The following is a 5163-nucleotide window of genomic DNA, read 5'->3' as shown; positions in this document are numbered from 1 at the left end:
CTGCATTATCGCTTAAATATTCCTTCGAGATTTCTTCATATTTATCCATTCTTAATTTGCATCAACATGCAATTCGTTCATATATAGCTAATCTGTCCATATTATCAATCCATGTGCTCAATGGAATCTTTTTGCGGCTCTTCCAATTCATCAAAACAAGTTTTTTTGCTTCTAATATATCACGGTACATCCATATATTTTTTTTTGACCCCTTGTAATCTCCCACGTTTCCAGAATATAATTTAGAGTTAAATTCAATTCCCCTAAATAACAATTTATTTTTATTACTCTTGCTATAAATATCCTCACCTCACACCAAAATGATCTTATCATCGGGCAGTTAATCATATGTACTAAAATCGCATTTTTACTCCCACATCTCCAGCAGTCGTCTGCACTTGTTATTTTCTTCTGGTATAGTTTTGCTGGAGTCCAGTGGACTCTGAATATTATTTTCTGTTCAATAAGTCTTAGTCTGAGATCCACTGAGGCTATTTCTGTTGATTTTATACTTGACTCCCATATATCATTTGTTATCCGTACCCTTAACACTTCATTCCATCTTTGTCTATCATATTCTAAATCATATTTCTGCCTGTTGAGTAGGGTTTTATATAGTGCAGGTGTAGAGAAAAACACCCCAGTAATGTGAAAAACAACATCTGAAGTCATTCTTGGGCCAAAAGACATGGCATGAAAGGTGTAAGTGAAATGAAATATAATAGTATAATCTGACAGCAGATTGATGGATTGGGTTTGGAGTTAGGGATGCCTTTGCTTTTCTGGGTTTGGCCACGCCACATAACCTTTCAGATTTGGGGGTCTAACAGAGGAAGGTCAGCCACACTGTCTTCTTTGTCGATTCCTTCATTTAGTTTATTAAATGCTACTCACGGTGCTTGGAGGTCTGTGCCATGTGGTGCTATCAAATAAAGGCGGCAATTATTACAGTTATCATTACTAATAGCCATTTTCATAGCCATACACCCAGCCTCCAGATGGCTTTCCCTTTTCCCATCCTCTGCCATGCCAACACTGAACTATCCTGGGGGGGGGGGGGAGAAATGTCCACATTATTTTGGCTGTTGCTTTACCTCATACGCAGGCGGGAGAATCATTTTCGTCTTATTTTCTATCGAGCGTGAAAAAGAAAGGAAAAAGGAAATCTCACTGTTCAGTTAAAACGAATCAAGTCTTTCACCGAAGGACAACAAAGCTTTAATTAAGCAGATGGTAATGAATCATTGTCTGTAACTGTGCGACTCGGTAAAGTATTACATCTTTGAACTTCTCTGTAGCAAATTAGAAGAGTGAAGACATTGTGCAAAATTGTGCTAATGCTATATTAAGGGAGTATGTTTGACAGGGAGTTAACCTGGCAAAAAGGCCCTGGCATTGTACGCAGCTAGGTTCTGTTTAAATCAGGGGTCAGCAAACTTTTTCAGCAGGGGGCGGTCCCCTGTCCCTCAGGCCTTGTGGGGGGCGGACTATATTTTGAAAAAAATAATAATAATGAACGAATTCCTATGCCCCACAAATAACCCAGAGATGCATTTCAAATAAAAGCACACATTCTACTCATGTAAAAACACCAGGCAGGCCCCACAAACAACCCAGAGATACATTTTAAATAAAAGGACACATTCTACTCATGTAAAAGTACACTGATTCCCGGATCGTCCGTGGGTTGGATTTAGAAGGCAATTGGGCCAGATCCGGCCCCCAGGCCTTAGTTTGCCTACCCATGGTTTAAATTAACAAGACTCGGGGTTGCAGAGTAGACCCATTGAGATTAATGGAAGTGACTAATTTGGATTCATTGATTTCAGCAGGTCTTCCCTGTCTGAGTAAAACTTAGTTGGGCACAACCCTTTGCTTACAAACCTGCATTGCTTTACCTAGAAGTGGGTACTACAGTGGTACCTCGGGTTACAGACGCTTCAGGTTACAGACTCCACTAACCCAGAAGTAGTTCCTTGGGTTAAGAACTTTGCTTCAGGATGAGAACAGAAATCTTGCTCCGGCGGCACAGCAGCAGCGGGAGGCCCCATTAGCTAAAGTGGTACCTCAAGTTAAGAATGGTTTCAGGTTAAGAATGGACCTCCGGAACGGATTAAGTTCTTAACCTGAGGTACCACTGCATAAGCATTCAAGGATATCAGCAATCTATTGAGCTCAGTTGGTTAGAGCACAGTGCTGATAATGTCTAGGTTCCAGGTTCGTATGGGATAGCTGCAGAGACCTTTATGAACTTGGGAAACCATAGAGCGCTAGCAATCGAAATCCCCAAAGGACTTATGACCCCACCACCACCCAAAAAAATCAGTTGCATTCTGCTACTTTGCATTCATTCAATATCCAGTTTATAATCATACTAATTATGTGGGAACAGATCTGATGTTATGGTAACGGCTGCTCAATTTCTGATGGAATTCCAAAGTAATTCACCTTCATTGCACTATTAAAAATTGTCATGAGACGGACCCTTTCATTATCCCGATCATCACAAAATAGTCTTGCTTTCTCCTTTTTTAAAAAAGGAATCAATTCTCACTGTTTATTTTGCATTGATGTTTATGAGGTTTTTAAAGCATAATGTTCCTGCTTAAAATTCTCCTTATGCTGCATTAACACTGTCGACTTTGACAGCATCAAAACACACAAATAAACGAAGGGCTTTAGTGCTGATTCTCCATTTTGTTCCTGCCATTACAGCGCCGAGTGAAGGGAAGAGGTTACCTCAGCCTTACACGTACATCAGTACAGTTATTGAACAGATATTTATAAAAGGGGAAAGGTAAAGGACCTCTGGACAGTTAAGTCCAGTCAAAGGTGACTAGGAGGTTGTGGCGCTTATCTTACTTTCAGGCTGAGGGAGCCAGCCTTTGTCCACAGACAGCTTTTCGGGTCATGTGGTCAGCATGAGTAAACCAATTGTGAGCAGATGACACAGGAACAAATGCGTATGAAATGCCATCTGGGTCGTAAGTTTAACGGTTATACTAGATTCCCTCCACGCAAGCATAGGAGCAGGATGGTGTTGCCAAATTTGGAATTTTGTGAGCTTAATTTTCAGCCAAGCAATGAAGATACCCTGCTGTGTTTTTAAATTAAAATATGGGTCACGTCTGCACCAAACATTTAAAGCATTATTATACCACCATAACACCCATGGCTTCCCCTAAAGAATTCTGGGAGCTGTAGTTTCTTAAGGGTACTGAGAGTTGTTAGGAGACCCTCATGGAGCTACGGATTCTTTAACAGCCCATCTCTCACCCCAGGAAATTCTGGGAATTGTAGTTCTGCGAAAGGAATAGGGTATTCTCATAACTTTCAGCACTCTTAAGAGGCAACAGCTCCTGATGCAGATGTAGCCACCCTTGGAATGCTGTTTCACTTCCCAAAGGTGGAAGTGATGCATTTTGCAAAACTTGTATGGAGTGTTTACTTCTTACATTCAATGAGAGCACAACATCTGCTCCTACCTGGTCCTGTGTACACAAATGTTGAAGTAAGGGTAGCAAAAGTGAAGCTAGGAAGCTCAAATTATATATACGACTGGCACGCTTCTTTAGGAATTAAACCAATATTCAGACTTTAACATTCAGAAAGCATACAGTACTTACAGAAAATGAATGAATTAAAACATAATATTCACAGTCACATGCTTCTCCAAGCATGGGCTTACAGTCTCTTCTGTCTTCCAAGCAACTGTACTTCCCTCTCTTTCCAGAGCTCAGCCTTCTGTATCTCAGACCACGACTTGCAGCTCCTGTGAGAGATTTCCACTTTCACCTTCTCCTGCAACTTTGCTCTCTTTCTCTCAAGCACAGAAGAAGCATCCCAACACTCTATTCAACTTAGCAGTGTTCACAGTGGATTCTAAAACACAGTCCTCTTGCTTCACATAAAATGGAGTCACTCCTTCACTAGATACCTCCCATGTGACCAATGTTAGCCAATCACATGAGAACGACTAGAGAATGATCTAGAATTCAGTTGCCAACCAATCAAATTTAAACCCAAAATAATGCATCCAAGCATTTGCAATTCCAATGAATTAAAATACTACACTTAACAACAAATGGTTGAGTTGCCCTAATATGTAACATTCAGTCAGTCTACAATCTGTACACACATTAGCTGAGCTGCACAAATTAACAAGTGCATACCCTTTCACGTGGTCAGTGTAACGTGTGAACAAGCCTTGTAATTAAGCCTATTTTTCAGTTGCGAGTGCGATAAAGGGGTCATCTGGGGTGTGGGGACTGTGTTTCACTCAGATCTGAGAAAGCAAAGGAAATACTTCTCCCCTTGATTTGTAATAATGGTTTACACATCTCTTCCAACTTCAGTCGTCTGGATTACCCTTCTCTGCAGAGGAATTTTCTGTTTCAAATGAATGGGAAAGCTATGCGTGTAGAAGTTGAAGGGACCTGGCAGTTCTCGCTAGCCTGTCATCTCTTTAAGGATTCCTATTAAGTCATAAACATGGCAGAGATTAAAGAGTTTATTAATGTTATTAGAGGCTTGAGATGAAATGCCATGCCTGAAGGGTCTCTCACTCTCTCACTCTCTTTCTTTAATGAAAACATTTTCATCACCTTCAGAATCTATAATACTGAATTGCAGAAGTCGCGGGATTATTTTATTTTAATTAGAGGAGGCATCTGAAAAGGATGGAAGTCGCATCTTCTCTCATTGTAACTCCTCACCACTTGGAAAGTAAGCATCCTTTGCTGCTTTAAAGGCCGTTCCCCATGCCTTGACTGTTATTGGTTGTGCCATGGAGGAAATTGCACTGAGGTCCAGCTCCAAGCGCCTTCTGGCAGCTTCCTCTCTGCGAGAAGTGGTTACAGGGAACAAGGGCCTTCTCAGTAGTGGCACCTGCCCTGTGGAACGCCCTCCATCAGATGTCAAACAGATAAACAACTCTTTGACTTTTAGAAGACATCTGAAGGGAGTCCTGTTCAGGGAAGTTTTTAATGGCTGATTGTGTTTTTAATATTTTGCTGGGAGCTGCTCAGAGTGGTTGGGGTAACTCAGTCAGATGGGTGGCATATAAATAATAAAATTATTAGTAGTAGCTGAACTGGGTTCCACATAGTCACAAAAACAGAAAAAGAGCCGCAAAAACAAAAACGCAAAAGAAATAGCAGAAAC

This window comes from Podarcis melisellensis (assembly GCF_964234715.1).
Source record: "Podarcis melisellensis genome assembly, chromosome: 1".
Lineage (NCBI taxonomy): Eukaryota > Metazoa > Chordata > Lepidosauria > Squamata > Lacertidae > Podarcis > Podarcis melisellensis.
Note: the sequence above shows the minus strand (reverse complement) of the source record.